Source organism: Peromyscus maniculatus, chromosome 23 (genome assembly GCF_049852395.1).
Source record: "Peromyscus maniculatus bairdii isolate BWxNUB_F1_BW_parent chromosome 23, HU_Pman_BW_mat_3.1, whole genome shotgun sequence".
NCBI lineage: Eukaryota > Metazoa > Chordata > Mammalia > Rodentia > Cricetidae > Peromyscus > Peromyscus maniculatus.
Window position 1 is genome coordinate 61,367,070 of NC_134874.1, and position 22,514 is coordinate 61,389,583.

The following is a 22,514-nucleotide window of genomic DNA, read 5'->3' on the forward strand; positions in this document are numbered from 1 at the left end:
GTATGTTGCAATTTGAGTGAAGTTACTGACGGTGACAGTTATTGGCTGTTGACTTGCAGCATTATCACACTGGAATAATCCCTGTTAAATATTAAACAGAGACCTCAACTAACCACATGAACTTCATGAATTTCAGTTTGTCCTCACTCTGTGTTGGGAACTCTGACAAAAGGGACTTGGCTCAGCCCAGGTGTACACACTTAATAACAACTGTACTGCTGTCCTCAGGAAGTCATGTCTTTTACTGCTTCCCCCAGGTAAGGTATGCTTAAATACACCCAAAGGGCATATGTGGGAAAACCACTAATAATGACATGTACCTCATGTTTTTCTGTAGTAGTGTCTCACTGGTGTAATCATACCAAGAAAATCCCTCAATGAACAATTAATCCTTAGTAAATTCAGATATTAATCAATGAATATTAGGCAGATACATTAAATAAAATTGGGATTCCTTAGTGACCACTCTAATTGTCCTGAAAAGTGGTCAACAACATATCCAAAAATTATGCTAGCCAAAGGAAAGGCCAGAAGAAGCCTGTTGAATTCAAATGTCTTCCTAGCCATTAAGTTATCTGGGAGAAAAGTCAGTCTTGATGATGACAAGACTGTAGTGACACCAGAAGATTGGAGATACTTTCCAGGAAAGGGGAATGGGCCGTCTAACACTCTGCTCCTATTCTAATGGGTTACAATGAGTGCAATGTGTACATTTTCACTAGAGAATAACATCAACTTATGAGAAAACATAAAATTCTTTGGTAAAATTAAATATATAAATAAATCTCAAAACAGATTCCCATAATTTGGGTTGGTAGTTCCCCTCCTCATCATTTCATAAGATACAAAAGGAAATGGGTAAAATGTCAACCATAATTGGTATAGGATATATAAAGATGTAATTTGTGATGTCAATGGTATAATGGATGGAGGAGGAATGAAAGAATGCAACTGTTTTATACAACCTACAAAAAGTTTAAATGAAGTTTACAAGTGATTATTGTATTTGAACATGTTTCATGTATTCCTCTTGTCAGCCACTGAGGATAGACCTGTAACATGTACACTGAAGGAAAAGAGATCAAGTCTGCTTGGCTGTCTGGATGCCTGTTCATTATTCTTGGCTGTTTGAGAGGAAATCTTTAGGTGAGGCTCAGCAGATATACTTTCTGGGTCATCCATCTTCCACATGGATGTGTGTCCTTGGACAGAGTCTTTTGAAAGCTCTTTATCTAAATCTTAATTGCATTCCTTTCTGCTGTTTTGCATTAGTTATTTTCTGGGTTTGGAATGTTCTCCCACTTTCTGTCAGTGGACTCCTACACTACCCCCAGTTTTAATGAATCGCTAAAGAGGTTCCTAGGTTAATAAACTAGTCAGATTTATAGGTATAGTTCATGATAGCAAAATATGTTAGAGAGAGCTTCTGCTATGTATATCATACATACATGGAGATCTTATGTGGCTTACATTGGCTCTTTATTTTCCAGACCAATCAGAAATGAAACACAGATTGGTGTTTCACAACCTCCACCTAAATAACATTGTCAACAAAAACTCTTTTGCAAAAACTACAAACCATGGGGGGTGGGTGACAGTTTGAATGTTTACTGTCCCCCAGGGGCTTGTGTAAATGAACACATGGTTCCTCTCTGGTAAAGCTAATTTGGGAGGTTGTGGAACCTGTGAGACAAAATGACAAGCTGATAGACGAAGGTTACTAGGTCCAGGCTTTGAGATCCTACATTTCCTCTGCTTCTGATTCTGTGTCTTCTTCCTGGTCAGTACCATGTGATGATGCCACAAGTCGTGAGCACTATCTGTATGATGGACTATACCCCTTAAGATGTAAGTCACAACCAACTTCTCGTCCACTAAGCCGCTTCTATCACATACTCTAACAGAGTGCTGGGAAAATTAGCATAAAACTATGCCAAGAATTAGAGTGTTTACTGTGAAATTTTGACCATGTGTCTTTTAGGCCTTTAGTTAAGGTTTGTGGTAGAAAAGTCAAAAAGCTTTGTGATATAGGTTGAGGAAACCCTAGGCTTTCACCAAGTGCCTTCCCCCACTGAGCGTTCTTGCCAGGACAGAAGTTACTATTTTAATAAGTCATTGAGAATTAGGCATATGTCCCATGACCAGCCAGGAGAACATTCCAGATATGCATTGCAAAGACCCAGAGAAAGGAGAGGGTTTGACTCTGTTTGGAGACCTGTTTGACTGTAGAGTGAAGTAAGGCTGAGAGAAGAGTTGAGACTAGGGAATGGGTCAGAAACCCGATGGCCAACAGCAAGTGTCTGATCTTACTGTGCTCATGAACCTTTCATTAACTGCATTTTGAAGCCAATCCCTTCCTGAGCCTTTTAGGCATTCATTACCAACCTACCCATAGAACTTTATTCCATAAAGTTTAGGAAATATTTAGATATTTTTTTGATCCTAGATGTCAGAGAGAGAAGAGAGTAGGAAATTTTATAACTGTTAGGGGATTCAAGCTCCTAAGAGGAGTAGATATGGGGCTAGGTGGTCTTACTGGAAACATAGGTCCACAGAGCCACAGATGATGCCAGTTCTGATTAACACCCAGGAAATTAATTCCTTACCCATTTGTTACACTCATCGTGAGGCATGTGATAAGAAGAGTTGGTTATGTGCAGGTGATAAAGGTCGGTAGTTAATTCTCAACAAACTCATGAAATTGTAACCATGTGGTTGGGATTTTCTGAGACAAGAGTCCCAGTTTGCTGGCCTGGACCTCACTATGCAGACCATGCTGGCCTCAGACTCTCAGAGATCTGCCTGCCTCTGGTTCCTGAGCAATGGTATTCAATGTGTGCTCCACCACACACAGCTTAATCAGGGCTTTAGCCTAAGTGTGAACTTGCTCCTCTTTTTGACACTTGAATGTACACCGTGCATTCTACACTGTGCATTATAGTGATGTCACTCTACAATGCTCTTAACTCTTCTGAATTATTTGTGAAATTCAGAGAAGGGCAGGGTTGGCTACTAGCCTGGTGCCCTAGTCTCTTCAGTAATACATTCAAATTAGATGTGGTATTGAATAAAGATGGTGGATAGGCTTGAAAAAAAATACTTTTATTCAGCTAGGTGGTGGTGGCACTTACCTTAAATCGGCACTTGAGAGGCAGAGCTAGTCAGATCTCTGTCAGGTTGCGGCCAGCCTGATCTGTAGAGTGAGTTCCAGGACAGTCATGGGTACACAGAGGAATCCTGTCTCAAAAAACAAAACAAAACAAAATGTTAGAAATATTTGTATTCCCCACATAATAATGTTCATTATAAAATATTGAATGGAGAACATTTGACATGAATTTAACTACTAGAGTAATCATAATTCTTCTCATTGTTAATAAAACCATAAATAAAATTACAGGCTATCATTTACTCTAATCAGAGCCCAACTGTAATGGATGGAGTCAAGTGTCAGAGATGAACCTCCACATTTCAGTCATGTACTTAATGATTTCCTTTACACTAGACAGTTGATAATACTATGCACAGACATTGACCCTGTTCAGAGAATATACTAAATTTCTTAACCATTAAGGTTACAGACAGTGGATTAAGGCCATCTTCATTTGGACTTCATTCAAAGGTAAATTTGATCCTATGTGTTCTGAGACATAAACCCTTGATGAATACAGATGGACTCATTAGGGAAATTCACACACCAGTTATGATGCCACCTCTCAACACAACCTTTAGGACAATTGATTTTTGTGGTTGAAGAAGCCCTTGCCCACTAGATACCAAGGGACCTTGAACAAACACAGTGAGAAGAAATGAGTGAACCATCCCCAACTCTAGAAGAAAATAGATAAAGTCCATTAACTACAAAGATGCTTTACAAACACATAAAAACTATTAATTTTAATACATATTATCTAACCTGTGGCAAGATTGCACAATGAAAGCAATCTCCCAGACGTTGATTTAGTAAAATAATTATTGACCACCAGCTGTTTATAGGACCTGAATCACATATGTTCATCAGCTTATCAATTGTTGGTTGTCCTGTAGTTTCATTAACAAGTGAATTTTAGTTTGATTTTACAGCTAGTGAGAAAGCTTTTGCCCATCAAATTCTGTAACCTTTATAAGAATGGAAAGTGGCTAAAATTCAGTTTAGATTAATTTTAGAGTATTTCAGCAAATTTGATTTAGTCTAAAATTTAAATCCAAGTTGCTTCCAATACAATATGTTACAAAAAGAGAAAGAAGTGAAAAGTTTAAATTTGGGGTTTTCACATTTTAAAAGTGTTTACTAAAGCAAATGGAGGAATACTTGGTTTGTACAATTGTCATGCTTAGACTTACAGCTACAGGTTTTAAGGCTGTTTTAAATTGTCCCCAGCTTTGGTCTTCCCTATGTATTTCTGCTGAGAATCTGATGTGATTTTTCTCATGGTATAGACAATAGGAGGGGTTGGTGGTGAGGTTTAGCCTCCAGAGTGCTGGGCTGAAAGGTGTGTGCCTGATGGACTTGGGTGTGTGGAAATGACTTTAGATTACATATTTAATACATAAGAACTGTTGCTTTTGCCTAGTTTCCCCCCTTTTTTCCTTTGAAAGGATGTTCATCTAAGACAGAAGAATTGAAATCATTTCCTTAGAATTCAAGACGGCAGGAAAACTGGTTATATGAGGCTCTCCTCTGGCAAGCCCCACTAAAATGGTGACTGCTTAACAGAGGAATTTCTAGCTTCCCTCTAGCTGCACAGGTTTGGGTTTAGTGCCCTCAGTTGTCAGTTATGGTAACTGAGGCTGTAAAAGTATCTTGTTATGGGGTAGACTGGAGAAATGAGGACTATCTTACATTTAAATGGTGATTCAATTCTTAAAATTGTCTTCTTAAGTGCTAAGAAATTTTCTAAATTTTCTTTTTTGCCAGACAAACTTAAACTGCAATTTCAAAAGATTGATTTAGAATTGGCCTCTCTGTAACAGAGATAGTTTTGCATGATTTCTGGGCCTTGGTGCATAGGGTATATACATATTGATGTCGAGGTGGGTGCCCCTTCTGTTCTTTCTTTCTCTCTTTCTTTCTTTTTTTTTTTACATTTTTATTGATTCCTTGGGAATTTCACATCATGTACCCCAATTCCATTCGCCTCTCATTCCCTCTGTATCTGCCCTTTACCCTTGCAGTGTCCCCCCAAAAGGAAAACTAAAAAAATAAATAATGCAATTAAGATGAAAATAAAATAACAAATAAGAATATTAATTAAAAAGCAAAAACAAACATACAAACGAAAACAAAAAAAAAAACCACTTTACTCCTCTGCGTTTCCTGCCTCGCCATCGCCTCTGCATTTGTCTTGGTGGCACTGGGAGCTGCCGTGTGTCAAGCAGGATACCCTTTGTCCACACAGCTTTACTTGCAAATGTTCATTTTGTAATGTGATGTTGGTCTGGTACAAGGCCTCTGGCTTCTGGTACACCTTCAGTACTAGACCCTCACTGAAAATCCTCTTGGATATCCTGCCGTTGCCCTGAGTTACAGAGATCTCTGTGGCTATGGTTCTGAAGGACCAGTCCTTTTAAATGCTCCTGCAGGTCACAGATGGAGTAGAGGTTGGGGTGTGCCAACTCGAAGCTCTGGATGCATGTGTGGGTGGTAGCTGAGTTGGTCTGACTTGGCTGCTGGGACCATCCCCCTAGGTGGGGGACAAAGGCAGCTTTCACAAGAATGTGTGTGGGTGGGGGTTGGGGGGCAATTCTTCTATTAGGGGTGGGGCCAGCTCTCCCATGCAGAGGTCATAGGGGTCACTTAGCTCTCCTGTGAGAGGCCACAGTTCTTCCTGGGCTAGTGATGGACTGGGCCAGTTCAGCATGGTCCTTGTACTTCAACACATGGTTTACATGGGCCCCTGTGGTAATACGGGCATTGGAACCAACACAGACTGCAGCTGTGGCAGGACAATGAACCCAGACATGGCCACTAGCAGTGGCTTGGGCCCAGATGTCACCATAGCCCCAGGTGGCAGCACATGACTCTCAGGCATGGACCCATTAGCAGTGTGGTCCCTAGACTCCAGCATGGCTTCAGGTGGCCGCCCAGATCCCAGACAGTCTCATGACCCTCCAGGGTAACAGGAACCATGGACCTCAATCCAGACCCTGGCTGCAGTAGCGGCGTGGACCCAGACACGGGCCCCTGGCCACACAGTGCAGGCCTGGATGTCAACATGGCCTTGGGTGGCAATGGATGCAATTCAGGTCAGATTGGCCCCAGAAGCAGCACATCTCTTGGACCCGAACATGGCCACAGGTTGAGGCCCACAATTCTGGCATCCTTCTGGCTTTTGGTGGCAAACACAGGCTGTGGACTATGGACCCAGATACAGTCTTCAGCAGCATCCTGGGTGGGGAAGTCACTACGGCCCTGGGTGGCTGCAGAGATGGGTGTACTTTCTATAGAACAATTGCTAAAAGAAAATACATTTTGTAGTAAATAATGTGAGGTTGGATATTTTTTATTAAGAAAATTTTTTCATTCATTTTATACACCAATCAAAGATCCCCCTCTTCCCTCCTTCTGTCCCCCCCCCTACTTCCCCCTCCCAACCACCTCTACTCCCCCTCACAAGAAGACAAGGCCTCCCACAGGGAGGCACATCCAGTAGAGGCAAGTCAAAGCCCTTCCCCCTGCCTCAAGGCTGCACAAGGTTCCCATCATAGGTAGTGGGCTCCACAAAGCCTGCTCATGTACCAGGAATGGATTCTGATCCTACTGCCAGGGGACCCCCTCATAAGCAAATCAAGCTACACAATTGTCTTGCCATGCAGAGGGCCTAGTCCAGTCCCATGAAGGCTCCACAGCCATTGACCCAACTTTCATGAGTTCCTACTAGTTTGGTTTGGTCATCTCTGCTGGTTTCCCCATCATGATCCTAATGCACTTGCTCATGGAATCCCTCCTCTCTCTCTCTTTGACTGGACTCCTGGAGCTCTATCTGGTGTTTGGCTGTGAATCTCTGGATCTGCAGGCCTGACCGAAGAGCTATTCCTGCTATACCTCTTACCTGCTAAAAACTGGCTGGAGGATTTTAATGGCCCTGATCCTTGACATCTGACAATTTCTTTTCCATCACAGATTCAGACTAGATGGATATCCTCAGTGGCGACAGATGGACAAGATCAAACAAGGTGATAGATCAGTGGTATCTTCAGAGAATATTGCTCAAAGACAAGGGAAGTTGACTGAATCAATCAAAGAGAATCTTACTGGGCAGAATAAACTTTGCCTGTTATCTTCATTAGGTCTTTATTGGTATGATAAAACACTGACCAAAAACATCTTAGGGAGGAAAGGGTTTATTTGACTTCCATTTCTCCATCACGTCAGGGCAGGAACTCACAGCAGGAACTGAAGCAACGTAATGAAGGAGTGATGCTTATCGACTTTCTCTAGATGGCTTGCTCAGCTTGATTTCCTTATGTAAACCCAGACCACATGCCCAGGGGTGGCAACTCTGGCAGTGGTCTGGGCCCTACAATATCAAACATTAATCAAGAAAATGAACCACAGTCTTGCCTAAAGGACAACCTGATGGAGCTGTTTTCTCAGGTGAGGTTCCCTCTTCACAGATGAACTGGTCTGTGTCAAGATAACAAAGAACTAACCAGCACAGATGTGATTCAGTCTTGAGAAGCTGAGGCAGAGCACACCAATGTTTTTGAAGCTAGCCTAATTCCCATTAGTCCCTTTGAATACCATTGGTCCTTTTTAACTCCCTCTATATTTCATCTATTATTTTATTTTTTATTAAGAGATTTTCTATTCACTTTACATACCAACCACAGCTTCCCCTGTCCTCGCTCCTCCTGCCCCCCAGCCCTCTCCCCAACCCACCCCCATTTCTACTTCTTCCAAGGCAAGGTGCCCCATGGGGAGTCAGCAGAGCTTGGTACATTCAGTTGAGGCAGGTCCAATCCCCTCCTCCTTGCACTAAGGCTGCACAAAGTGCCTCAGTTGTGCATTAGGCACCAAAAAGCCAGTACATGCACTAGGGATGGGTCTCAATCACACTGCCTAGGGGCCCCCTAAGCAGTTCAAGGTAAACAACTGTCTTGCTTATCCAGAGGGCCTAGTCAGCACCATGAAGGCTCCTCAGCTATTGGTCCACAGTTCATGTGTTTCCACTACTTTGGCTAGTTGTCTCTGTACTTTTCCCAGTCATGGTCTTCATATCCCTTGCTCATTTTATTCCTCCTCTCTCTCATCAACTGGACTCCTGGAGCTCTGCCTGGAATGTGGCCATGGATCTCTTCATCTGCTTACATCTGTCACAGATGTGGGTCCTATGATGACAGTTGGGGTATTCAGGCATCCTATCACCAGAGTAGACCAGTTCAGGCACCCTCTCAACTATTGCAAGTAGTCTATGGTGGAATCATCCTTGTGGATTCCTGGGAACCTCCCTAGCACTCTGCTTCTCCCTATTCCATGGTGTCTTCATTTATCATGGTATCTCTTTCCTTGTTCTCCCACTCTCTTCCCGTTTCAGCTCAAACCTCCCTCTCCTCTAAACTCTCATCCCCTGTCTGTTTGTTGCCCTCCATTATGCCTCCTCACCCCCAGGTTGCTCATGTAGATTTCATTCATTTCACCATTTTGTTGAGTATTTTTGCATCAATGTTCATGAGGGAGATTGGTCTGTAATTCTCTTTCTTTGCTGCATCTTTGTGTGGTTTGGGAATCGGGGTAACTATAGCCTCATAAAAAGAGTTTGGTAATGTTCCTTCTCTTTCTATTGTGTGGAACAATTTGAAGAGTATTGGAATTAGCTCTTTTTGAAAATCTGGTAGAATTCTGCAGTGAAAGCATCTGCTCATGGGCTTTTTTTGGTTTGGAGACATTTAATGACTGTTTCAGATGTTTAGATGCTTTGGCTCTAAAGCAGTTGTATATCTAACAGAACCTGCCACATAACTGCATGTGTGTGTGTGTGTGTGTGTGTGTGTGTGTGTGTGTGTGTGTGTGTGTAATTTGTGTGGATGAGGGGGTGACATTCCCTGTAATGGAGGCAATACCTTGAAGGACCAGTCAAATCACATATATTGGGAGTCTTTGGCTCTAGGCAAGTGTATACCTAACAGTACAGGGGCTTAGATGTGTGTGTGTGTGTGTGTGTGTGTGAGAGAGAGAGAGAGAGAGAGAGAGAGAGAGAGAGAGAGAGAGAGAGAGAGAGAGGAATGAGGGAGATGGAGGAGAAAGAAAGAGCGAGAGACAGAGACAGACAGAGAGAGATGGGCTGTAGGGAATGGACACCTAGCAGCAGAAGCACCTTGTTGGCTGTGTGTAAACAGTGCTTTGCTTCTATGCAGGACACCTCACAGGACCAATCACCTAGAAGTGTATGTGGGGTTGTGTTTTTGTATGGGTGATACCTCTACCTCACAGAACTTAACACCTAGTAGCATATGGGGGGATTTCCTTGTATGGTGGCTATCTTCTAGGACCTCATAGCTATCTGAGTGTGTATTGAATTTGTGAAGGCATTTGTAGGAGTATGCACGCCTGAGTGTGTTTCTGAGTTTGTGACTGTGTACCTAGCATCTGATTATAGGGGAGGGGTGCATATTGGTAAACTAGCTGTGTAAGAATATTGCACTATGAATATAGAAAAAGAGGTAGGTATCAGGACCTGACACCTAGCCCTGAATAGACAGCTTTGTCTGTTATGGAGTGGGAACAGCAGGACCTGATCTCGGACACTGTGTCTCTCTGTCTGTCTCTGTCTGTCTATTTCTGTCTATGTCTCTTTCTGTTGCTCTCTGTGTATGTGTTTGGCTGTAGGGAATGGACACCCAGAAGTGCAGCACTTTGATGGTTCTGTGTAAATAGGGCTTTGGCTGAATGGGGGAGACCTTGATGACATGACAGCTGGATGAGAGTGCATGAGCACGTGCATGGGATCATACAAGCACATGTGTCTGAGTGTGTTTGTGAGTATGTGGCTGTGTACAAGGCATTTGACTACAGGGGAAGGGTACCAACTAGAAGACTAGCTGTGTAACTGTGTGGTCCTTTGGATGTAGGGGAAGAAGTGCCCAGCAAGATGTGACACCTAGCTCTGGGGGTGTGGCACTGCTATAGCTGAGGCGATTTCTATCAGGAAAGTCACCTAACCATGTATGTATATGTGGATCTAAGGAAGAGATAAATACTAGACCCTGACACCTGTGTTATAGCATATGGACAGCTGTTTATGGCTTCTGCTGCTGTAGGTAAGAGGATCCTTAGAAAAACAAGATACCCAGCCCTGTGCATTGTTGATCTCGTGGAGGACAGGCTACCCAACTGTATGAGAGGAGCATTTTCTTCTGTGGACAGTTGACCTCGCAGAACCTCACACCTAGGCATGTGTATATGGCATCTGCTGTAGAAGACATATTTCAGAGTAGAACCTGACCCCTAGCAATGTGGGGGTGGGTTTCAGTTTAAGTGTGGGGACACCTTAGAGATGATGATACCTAGTGTTGTTGGCAAAGAGAAAACTTGGCTTCTTGGTACAGTAAAAATAAATTCAAATTCTTCCTCGAGGCCTGTATTCATCAAGCCTCACATTTCTTGTTTTCTACCCTTACTCTTCCAAAATATCTCAAGTCCATGACTTGAAGATATGTTCTCTAACCAACTTCATTAATAATATACTGACCCTGGGCTTCTATTTGCCTAGTCATTGACTCATTTCCTCTAAGACAGCTATCTCCATGACAATACAGCACACTCTCTGACCACTCACCACAAGTTCAAGCACATGTGCACACACACGCACACACAAACACACACTTTTCTTTATAACATCATCATCTTCATTACTGCTCCACATATATTACTATTGAACAGACAAGGCGGCAAACCCCCCTGGTTTCCTACGTAGCCTGCTAGGTGTCATGTCCTAATGGATCGAGACAGCTCCCAACTGCTGCCACCCAACATACACCATTGTGTTCATAAGACACACAGCAGAGCATCCCCCTGCTTCTCCCACAGACTCATCTCACTATCAGGGGCTGCCCACACAACAGGCCTTGCTAGCTACTGCCCCCTAGTCCTGCTACCAAACCCATCCATGTACAACTAGTTATCATGTGGCTGGACACTCCTACCCCTGCCACTATAGCCTGAAACACACTGTTTGGTTTCAGGCTTTGCTGCACACCTGCCTGAGGCCTGGATGCCCTACTGTGTATCACATCCTCAGGACTCCCCAGTCCTAACACGGATATTGTGCATGATAATGGCCTCATCTAATAAGTTTCTCTTCCTTCACCCATCCTGCTGCCACAAAAGCACTGCTAATTTTCAGGCATGTTTAGACCCATGCCCCTGTCTGGTAGTGTATGTTGTCAACAGAATGGTGCTATTTTGGGTAAGACTTGAAGCCAATTATTGTATATGCATACAATATACTTCAATATACATGACTGAAATCTGCACAGAGTGGTAGTAGGAGCATGTTAGCATGAAACTTCATATGTCAGTGATGGAGGTGTCTAAAAGGGCCTTAAAATTGCAGTGTTTGTTGGGTCAGTAGTCTATTTTGGGGGTAAGGGTGTGTGTCAACACTGTCTGATACCTAGCATGCCATGCGTGATGGAGCCTGGTGTTCAAGTGAACCTGACACACAGCACTTTATATGCACTGTGGTTTGGACAGGGGTTAATGTCCAGCATGGCCCAGTAACTAGCAGTAGAGCCTGAGACACAGCACATGGTATAGCATAGGAAGGAGTCCAGTAGAAACTGATGCCTAGCAGTGTGGGTGTGTCTTCAGCAGAAGGAGGGTGTCCGTCAATGCTAATTGCTAGGTATTGTGCAAGATCTGACAGGGGAATGTTCCCAGCATGGTCTGATGCTGTCGATTAATGTGGGGTATGAGGTTAGACTGGACCTGGTACCTTGAGTGGATGTGTGGTCACAGGGGTAGTGGTGTGTCCAGTGTGTTTGATGCTAATTGTATTACATCAGAGGGGAGCAGTCGAAGAACGGGATGTCAAGCTCCGCACAATCCCAACTGAGTATGTGTCAGCTTATGGCTGGTGTCCGTCAAGGTCTGTTCACATTTTGAAGTAGGTTGGCAGTGTGCAATGTGATGTCCGAGTGTGCTTGACACTTCAGAGTGTGTGTGAGGCACTGAAGGAGCCAGCAGAGCCTGACACCTGGCAGTGCATGTGAGGCAGCTGCAGGGTGAGGTGTGCATTCCAGGGCCTTCAGCTAGCCTTGTAGGAGTTGCCATGGAGTTTGGAATGACCAGCAGGTCTGATATCCAACAGGGATATATGGGTTGATGAAATGTCATATCCTTTGGGCCCTGATGCTAATATTGTAGATTGTAGTGGTTGGTTGTGATGTTCAAGAGGGCATGAACCCTAGCAGTGTATGTGGAATTTCAGTGATATTAGGATGTTAACAGGGGACCAATACTAGCAGAGTATTTGGGTACAGTGGCAAGAGAGTGTCCTGTATGACCTGATAAGCAGCTGTTAATAAAGGACTGTGTGGGTTACATTCTGGATCCAGACCTAGGAATACATGAGAGGTATGTGTGATGGTTTGTTTAGCAATGCCTGATACCTAGCAGTCAGTGTGTGGTTTGGTGGGAAGTCATGCATGGCCCAATACTTAGAAGTGCATTAAAGGGTGTGTGTGTGTGTGTGTGATGAAAGATTATTTGTCATGGTCTGACAGCTGGTAGTTCAAGTGAGGATGCATGGCATAAATGTTCAGAATTGAAACTTCTCATGCAGCGAGCCCAGGACCTGGCACCACTGCCTAGATGCCTCCCAAACAGATCAAGCCAATCAACTGTCTCACCCATTCAGAGGGCCTGATCCAGTTGAGGACCCCTCAGCCTTTGGTTCATAGTTCATGTGTTTCCATTCATTTGGCTATTTGTCCCTGTGCTTTATCCAACCTTGGTTTCAACAATTCTCGCTCATATAAACCTGGGACTTATACAGGGATACTTGGCTCAATCTGGGAGGAGGGGACTGGACCTGCCTGGACTGAGTCTATCAGGTTGATCTCTGTCCTCGGGGGTGGCCTTGATCTGGAGGTGGTGGGAATGAGGGGTGGGCTGGGGAGAAGGGGAGGGGGGCAAGAAGGGGGAGAACAAGGGAATCTGTGGCTGTTATGTAGAACTGAATAGTATTGTAAAATAAAATACATAAAAGAAAAAAAGAATATTTTAAACAAACAGAATTGAAACTTCATCTTGGTGGATCTTTCTTGTGATGAGTATGTAATGTCCTTCTTGATCTCTTTTGATTGATTTTAGTTTGAAGCCTATTTTGCTTGATATTAGGATGGCTACACCATCTTGCTTCTTAAGACCATTGGATTGGAAAGACTTTTCCCAGCCTTTTACTCTGAGGTAGTGTCTATCTTTGAAATTGAGGTGTGTTTCTTGTATGCAGCAGAAAGATAGGTCCTGCTTTCGAGTCCATTCTGTTAGCCTGTGTCTTTTTATGGGTGAATTAAGTCCATTGATATTAAGGGATATTAGTGACCAGTGATTGTTAGTTCCTGTTATCTTTTGGTGGTGGTATATATGCACTTGTCTTCTTTGGGATTTACAGCTGTGGGGTTATTTATTGCCTGTGTTTTTGTGGGTGTATTTGACTTCCTTAGGTTGGAATTTTCCTTCTAGTGCTTTCTGTACGGCTGGATTTGTGGATAGGTATTGTCTGAATCTAGTTTTGTCTTGGAATGTCTTGCTTACTCTGTCTATGATGATTGAAAGTTTTGCTGGGTATATTAATCTAGGCTGGCATCCATGGTCTCTTAGTATCTGCCTTACATCTGTCCAGGTCCTTCTGGCTTTCAAAGTTATGACTTTTTTGGCTTGGTATTTTCTTTGACTGATGAATCTATTTCCTCTATTGTATCCTCTACTCCAGAGATTCTCTCTTCCATCCCTTGTATTCTGTTGGTTATGCTTGCCTCTGTGTTTCCTGTTTGTTTACTCAGATTTTCTATTTCCAGCATTCCCTCTGTTTGTGTCTTCTTCATTGTTTCTGTTTCCCTCTTCAGGTCTTGAACTGTTTCTTTCTCCTGTTTAATTGCTTTGTTTCTTGTGCAAATTACGGTCTCTCTCTCTCTCTCTCTCTCTCTCTCTCTCTCTCTCTCTCTCCCTCCCTCCCTCCCTCCCTCCCTCCCTCCCTCCCTCCCTCTCTCTCTCTCTCTCTCTCTCTCTCTCTCTCTCTCTCTCCCCCTCCCTCACTGCCCCAAAGAACCTCTTAGATCAAAAAGACTTTCCTCTTAGCAGGCATTTCAAGCTGTGATGCAGATTGACTAGCTATCAATACTCTTCCCCCATCCTGTCAGAAAACTGGTAGCAGAGGAAAAAAGTGACAGCTTTAGCTTTTAGTGACATACAGACTTTTGCTACCCTATCATCTGTAAGTTTATAGTTGAACACATTTATGATAGACTCGTAATGCCTTCACATAACCACAATAAGGATATATTTCTAGCACACAAATTCCTTTCCTGATTTATCCCAACTTAAATTTCATAGTTCAGTACAAAAGACCCAGATTAGTCAAAGCAATCATAAGCAACAACAATAGTACTTGAGGTAGTACTACCACAGATTTTTAGTTACACTACAGGACCTAAGGAATTAAAAAGAGTATGGCTTTGCCATCCAAAAATAGTCATTGACTAATGAAATATAAGTAAGAACCTATACATAAATTTATATCCATATACACATGTGTCATTTAACAAGAAGTCCACAGTACATCTCAGGGATTTGACAGTAATACTACAAATGATGCAAATCAATCCAGATAGCTCTAATGAGAAGAATGAAACTTGCGGCGAGCTCCTCGGCCAGCGAGGAAGAACGACCACCACACGAGGATTCTTCTCAGATCACACTTTATTGGAGCGCCTCTTGGTTAAGGGAGAGTGGGAGGTGAGGGGCCCCGAGGACTAAACTGCAGCTGCTTATAAAGGGAATCAGGCAAACGTGCCGTACTGTGATTGGGTCCCGCCAGAATGCTAGCACGGGGAGCCACGGGATATGCTGAGGACATAAGGCCAATTACCATACTCGTGCATCATAGCCAAATATGGAGTTGTTTACAGCTAGGCTCCCAGGAAGCCAGTGCCATCTTTGAATAGCGGCTCCCTACATCTCCCCCCTCTTTATTAATTAAGCAGCAGGAGAGAGTATAGGTCTGATTTCTGCAACACAAGTATTTCATCCGATCAGGTCCCCACCTCATGATGTGTTGACCGATCGAGGATGAGTTAACTGTGCATAATTGCCTGCATACCTTCCCCAGTGCAATGGACCAACCAGTCCCTGGAATGCAAAGGCTATGCATGTAACAATTGTCCGCATACCTTCCCAAGTGCAATGGACTAACCAGTCCTAAGGGTGCAAAGGCTATGTGACTCCATATGCAGTCAGACTTGCTCTCCTTGAAGGAAGGAAAATGTCCTACACTTCAAGTGCAGTGCACGAGCCTGGCATCCTGTGCTCAATACAAGTATGTGAAAGCTGTCCACATACCTTCCCGTGTGCAATGGACTAACCAGTCCCAGGGGTGCAAAGGCTATGCGTGCAACAATTGTCCACACACCTTCCCGAGTGCAATGGACTAACCAGTCCTGGGGGTGCAAAGGCTGTGTGGATATTAGGTAAAGCCAGATCTGGGGGGAGGAGCCACACTCCAAAGCGGCTAATGCTTGAGTGATAATGACCTTGTCCTTTTTTAGTACGTGCTCGCAAACGGCAGACCAACTACAGACAGAACACGCATCCTCCAAGGCAGCATGCCAAAAATATACCCTACCCCCACCCATTCTAAACAGGGAAAAGGTAGAAGCAATCCAGGAGGACAGTCCCTCTGCCATGCTGAGGTCCACTCGTGTGGAGTTGATGGTCACCACCGCCACTCTGCTTCTCCAAGGTCTCTTCAAATTCTCCGGACCAATTTCCTATAAGATAACTGGACAATCGTTTAAACAAATTCACTGCTCGGGAACCATTTTGGAACTGCACACTAGTGACACACAAACCAGGCATTCTCCACTCACAGCCCAATTGGGCCAGCTGCCAAAGGATGTCCACTTGTTCTTGTACCAAGTCAATGCGCTGGTTAAGCACCATAAGGCCACCTTTCAACTGTGCATTTAGGGAAGTAGAGGTACAAGGATGGTTTGGAGCCATCAACTCCTTCCACCTGAAGAGGCTGAAATGGCCAAGCTTGCATCTCAGGAGACAGGGACCAGCTGCAGCAGTTTGAACCTCCACTGCAAAGGTGATGCCTAGCACCTGGCCCCCAGCCAGCACAGGGATTCCCCATAACCTCTCTGAGAATGATTAAAATAACAAGTAATGTGTGAACACCATAATTCCCTCCTTGGAGCATAATTAAAGGAGCTATGTCAGAGCAGCTAGCATCCATTCGTGCAGCTCGTGTGGCCGCAAGGACTGCTGCTGCTAGACCAGCATTACTTAACGGTCCCCCAAGTTCCCGACAGGCTTTTAGCCAAGCTTCTAATCCCTTTCCTTTCCATGGGATAATGGTTCTACGACATTCTTTTGTGCTTTGCTCATATACTAGTTGTTGAACCAGAGGCATAGCTGTTTCTACATCACCAAATATCTTTCCTGCTGCCTCTATCATTCTAGCTACGAAATCTGAAAAAGGTTCATTCCGTCCCTGAATGATCTTAGTCAAATTCCCTGATACTTCTCCTTTATTTGGTAATGATTTCCAAGCTTTAGAATAAATCTCATTTATCTGTTGATAAACTTCAATAGGATATGCCGTCTGGTTTACGGTCCATTGTCCTTGACCCAGTAGCATGTCAGCCGTCCACTGTGGTCGATTATTCTGAAGATTAATTCTAGCTTGTACCTGGGCTCTATCTGTAACTATAGATTTGAAATCCAGATACTGTCCTGTAGTTAAACATGCTCTGGCTATTTCGAACCAATCTGTTGGTGTCATAGCCTGAGTAGTGAGCCTAGTCAATAATGTTAAGGGATAACTGGCTGTTACTCCATAGGCTCAAGCAGCCTCTACCAGGTCTTTTAATTGTTTATAAGGCACAGGTTCATGATATCTGTTGTTTGTTTGCAGATCTTCAAAGACTGGAAACGCAGACGCTAGCCGCGCCCAGGTGTCTCTCCTGATAAAATGACAACCTCCACCTGTTTGCGGATACGAAGGTGTTGCCGGGGGTGGATGTGGTCCCGAAGGCCCCATTGGTTCCACATTCACCCCAGCAGAAACATTATAAGGAGGAGGTCGCCACCGCCACCCGTATTTCTCTTCCTCATATTCAGTGGTGGCTTTCTCTAAATTTTCCTCCTCATCTGAATCTAATTCATTATCAGAGAAATCAAGTTTTGCAAATTTCTCTAATACTAGATACAAAGGGTTCCCTTTCTTTTCTGAATTTTCTTCCTTTTCTTCATTCTTTTCTTTCTTCTTTTTAGGCCTACTTAAGTTCTCCCCTTTAAAGTCTGATTCTGATAGACTATCCTGGTGCTTAATTAATGCCTTGCGTCCCTTTCTAATGATTTCCACATTGCGTTCTTCCTTGAGACATGCATGCACAAAACAGCAAAGAAGAACAACAATTGTCATAAGAATGAACACAAGAGCAAGCACAAACGGATTAATCCCAGCAATCAGCATACCTGGAGGACTTACCGACGTCATCGCCGTTCCTGGAGAACTTTCCGACGTCACCGCTCCGTGTGCTGAGTTCTGAATCCTCTTCGACCCCTCACCTGGTGTCCGAAGTTTCCGTCCCGTCCCGGGTTTCGGCACCAGTTGCTGTCCGAAGTTTCCTTCCCAGGTTTCGGCACCAGTTGGTGCCCGAAGTTTCCGTCCCGGGTTTCGGCACCAGTTGCGGCGCGCTCCTCGGCCAGCGAGGAAGAACAACCACCATGCGAGGATCCTTCTCAGAACACACTTTATTGGAGCGCCTCTTGATTAAGGGAGAGCGGGAGGTGAGGGGCCCCGAGGACTAAACTGCAGCTGCTTATAAAGGGAATCAGGCAAACGTGCCGTACTGTGATTGGGTCCCGCCAGAATGCTAGCACGGGGAGCCACGGGATAGGCTGAGGACATAAGGCCAATTACCATACTCGTGCATCATAGCCAAATATGGAGTTGTTTACAGCTAGGCTCCCAGGAAGCCAGTGCCATCTTTGAATAGCGGCTCCCTACAGAAACTCAATCCTTTACCCAGACCAAGCACAAAATTCAACTCCACAGGAATCAATGGCCAAATACCATGACTCTGACAGAAGAGAAAGTAGAAAACAGGCTTGACCTCATTGACACAGTAAATGACTTTATGAACAGGACCGCAATAGTACAGACATTAAAAACAAAACTTAATAAATCAAACCTCATGAAATTAAAGAGTTTATGTACAGCAAAGATCACCATTACTTAAGTGAAAAAGAAGCCACCATCCTGGGTAAAAATCTCACCAGCTCCATATCAGAGATAAGCATCATATATAGACTATAAAAGCAACTAAAATATTAATTTTGTTTGATCTACACATGTGCAAAAAGGGAAAAGAACAATAAATTCTATGAAACTAGAATCAAACTTTATCCAGAAGAGAAAAAAAATCACCACAAGGAACAAAAAGCTTATCACCTAGTTGAGACCACAGCTAGAGTTCAATGTAACACAAATCTTAAAGGTCTTATAATAAAAAAAAGAGTCAGATATTGGAGTAAGAGCTGAAAGATCAGAAAGGCAGAGCAGCAAGCCAATAGTTCTTACCCCTATGGAATCTCCCACCAAAAGATAGCTAGTGCTTCTCTCACCCCACATTATCACTCCCTCTATCCACCCAGCTCTATCACTTCCTTTCTGTCTGTACATACCTCCAGACATCTATGGTTCACTAATGGCTAGCTCCTCCTTCTGATTTTCAGACAAGCTTTGTTAGAGCAGAAATAAAATATTACCACATTTCCCCTCTTTTTGTCTAAAATAAAAAAGTTTATAACTAATATAAGAAAAATTATACACAATATGTATAATAACTATATACAATACATATAGGCCATAAATACAATAAGTACAATAACTATATATAACATATAAAGGCACTAAATACATCAACAATGTCTAGTCCATTTGCATTTGACAAATTCTGAAAGAATATACCATTATCTATCCTATCTTTGTGAATACAAAGGACTATGTCTAATTCACCTTCTATCCTAATTTGCATTACCAAATGAAAACTCTCCATTGATGTCTTTCAAACTTATACACTTTACACCTCTTTAGTGAGTTACTTTTCTGAATTTCTTAACAAGGAAAACTATAACTATCTAATCTTCAACTCCTTCAGAGGCCCAAGAAGGAAATAATATTAGCTGAGTAAACAGGAAGTATAACTAAGCAACTTCCAAAATATGTGAGAAATGACAGAAACAGCTGGTTTCCTGGACAGTCACTCAAGATTTCTCTGCAACATTGGGACATCCATCTTTGGCCTACAGGTCTAGCATATCTGACAGATTCATCTATGAAGCAGGATTTTCTGAAGGGATGCCCTACCTTGTCTTTGCAAGGTGCAGCAGTTCTTTGTGTCCTGCTTGCCCATTTTGGACAGCATACTGTCAGCAGTTGATGTAAGGCCACTTTCGTGCCCAGTGGCTAACTTTTCCCACAAAGAAAGTGAATACCACATTGAGTATCTTTAATGCTAGTCATCTTCTTTGAAGTAGATTGATGCTGCCAGGAGTAGACATGTCTCATAGATATAAAAAAAGAAAAAAAAAACTATGTTATCATATTAAATGCCATATTCTGAAGATCACTGAAGTGCTTTAAGATGGCCTATCTATCTAAAATATATTTCTGCTTGACCTTGAGAACAGACATAATATGACTACTGGTTTCATTGTAATAACTAACTACTAATCTGCATTTCTTTATTATCATAAATAATGGCAATAACTTTCAAGGACTAGAAAATTGCATTGCATTGTGAAATGAACTGTATAGGAATGATACATTGAACAAGACTAGATATATATGTACAGTATTTTCTAACAAAATCAATCTCAAATATGTATCACTATATAAAATTTATATACAATATACAAAAATCCAATCCAATGTGAAAGATTTAAACCTAGTAGTTGCCTTCTAAAAGTAGATTCAATAATCTAGCTTTCTATCTTATCATATCTTTAACCTCTCTTTTTTATTTTCAGAGTCGATTCAATAATCTAATCTTTGTCCTCTCATTTCTGTAACCTTTTGTTTCAGTGGTTCAACATATGAAAGTCTGTCAATATAATCCACCATATAAATAAACTAAAAGAAAAAACTCCACATGATCATCTCATTAAATGCTGAAAAGGCCTTTGACAAAATTCAGCACCCCTTCATGATAAAAGTCTTAGAGAGATCAGGGATACAAGGAACATACCTAAACATAATAAAGGCAACATACACCAAGCCTACAGCCAACATCAAACTAAATGAAGAGAAACTCAAAGGGATTCTACTAAAATCAGGAACAAGACAAGGCTGTTCACTCTTTCCATATCTATGAATATAGTCCTTAAGTTCTAGCCAAAGAAATAAAACAACATAAGGAGATGAAGGGGATATAAATTGAAAAGGAAGAAGTTAAACATTCACTTTTTTCAGATGTTATGATAGTATACATAAGTGACCCCAAAAATTCTACCAGGGAACTCCTTTAGCTGATAACCACCTTCAGTAATGTGGCAGGGTACAAGATTACCTAAAAAACTCAGTAGCTCTCCTACATATGAATGATAAATGGGCTGAGAATGAAATCAGAGAAATATTACCATTTACAATAGTCACAAACAACATAAAATACCTTGAGGCAGCCTGTCTGATAAGATACACTTTAAGTGTATAAAGAAAGAAATTTAAGAAGATACCAGAAAATGGAAAGATCTCCTATGCTCTTGGATAGGTAGAATCAACATAGTAAAAATGGTGATCTTACCAAAGGCAATCTTCAGATTCACTTTAATCTCCATCAAAATCCCAACAAAAATCTTCACAGAATTTGAAAGAACAATTTTCAACTTCTTAGGGAAAAACAAAAAACACAGGATGGCCAAAGCAACCCTGTACAATGGTGGAATGTCTGGCATCACCATCCCTGACCTCAAACTCTAATATAGAGCTATCATATAAAACAACTTGTTATTGGCATAAAAATAGACACATAGATTAATGGAATCGAATCAAAGACCCTGACATTAATCCAAAGACATATGAACACCTGATATTTGACAAAGAAGCTAAAATTATACAATGAAAAAAAAAGCATCTTAAACAAATAGTCCTGGCATAACTGGATGTCGACATGTGCAAGAACGCAAATTGCCCCATTATCTATCCCCATGCACAAAACTCAAGTCCAAATGGATCAAAGACCTCAACATAAATCCAGTTACACTGAACCTGATAGAAGAGAAGTAGCATAGACACTGAGAGCAACAATAAATAAATGGGACCTCCTGCAACTGAGAAACTTCTGTGAGGCAAAAGACTGAGTTGTAGACAAATTTCTAAGCAGTCTTATTAAATAAAAAACAATAGCCAAATATAGGGGTGAAAGCCTTAGAGATCTGGGAAATAGGAATAGCCACCAGCTAACCTTATCTCACCATGCTGCAGCTTTGAAAGTGAGCTACTTCCTTTCCACCTGCACCATTATTGCCTTGCTCTTCTGCCTTCTCATTGGCTCTTAGCCCAGCTACCTCACTTCCTTGTCACTGCCTATCTATACAGACCTCCCGGTCTCTATGGTTGGTATTGGGATTAAAGGCGTGTTTTACCAATCCAAAGTAAAGTATTTAAAACTACTAGTTGTCTTTTAAAAGTAGATTCAACAATCTACCCTTTATTCTATCATTTCTATATTTTTTTTCAGAGTAGATTCAATAATTTACCTCTTATTTATATCCTCTTTTATTTCTTTTATTTTCTTTTTGTTTAAACAAGAAACTTAAGTCTAATCTCCTTTGTTTGGCCCTTTTCCTGACCATTAGCAACAACAACTTGTAACCAATAATCCTAAACAATGAAAATTATCCCAAATCCATAAAAAGACAAAAAAACCACCTGTCCCACCTCTTGGGAATGTGGACATCATGTTCCTAAAATTGCTTCTTGCTGTTTGTGGGCAAAGGAATCTTTAGGGGATTCTGAAAAGAAAAAATTTAGGTTAATTGTCAAGTTCCAGGAGAGGTAGCTATATCATTTGTTGTCCTGTCTCTGCATAATGCCAAAGTGCAGGGCTTATCTCAAGTCCTTGTTTGAGTATTCTGTGAAGCTGGATCATCTCAGCTAGCCATCTTGAAATTGTTCTGAGCAGTTTGTAGTCCAAATCTGATCTTTTGATGATGTTTGTCAGCTTAGTGGTATTATTATTGTCCGCGCAGAATCATCATTGTAGCGCCCCATCATCTTTCT

At 42.3% G+C, this 22,514-nt stretch overlaps 1 protein-coding gene and 1 pseudogene across 3 annotated transcripts in view; one reads left to right on the forward strand and one right to left on the reverse strand.

Annotated features, from left to right (window-relative positions):
* Positions 1–22,514, forward strand: part of LOC102912766 (serine/threonine-protein kinase PLK1-like) — a 203,106-nt pseudogene that overhangs the window by 96,277 nt on the left and 84,315 nt on the right. The window lies entirely within an intron of this gene.
* LOC121826437 (cytochrome P450 3A25-like) overlaps positions 1–22,514 on the reverse strand; it is an 87,498-nt gene that overhangs the window by 30,768 nt on the left and 34,216 nt on the right. Inside the window, exon 4 of one of the 2 annotated variants that reach the window (XM_076560872.1) lies at positions 3,132–3,237. The gene's annotated coding sequence lies outside the window, so the exon portion shown is untranslated. Of the gene's footprint in view, positions 1–3,131; positions 3,242–22,514 lie in introns of both variants that reach the window. The other variant, XM_076560873.1, reaches the window with a different exon arrangement.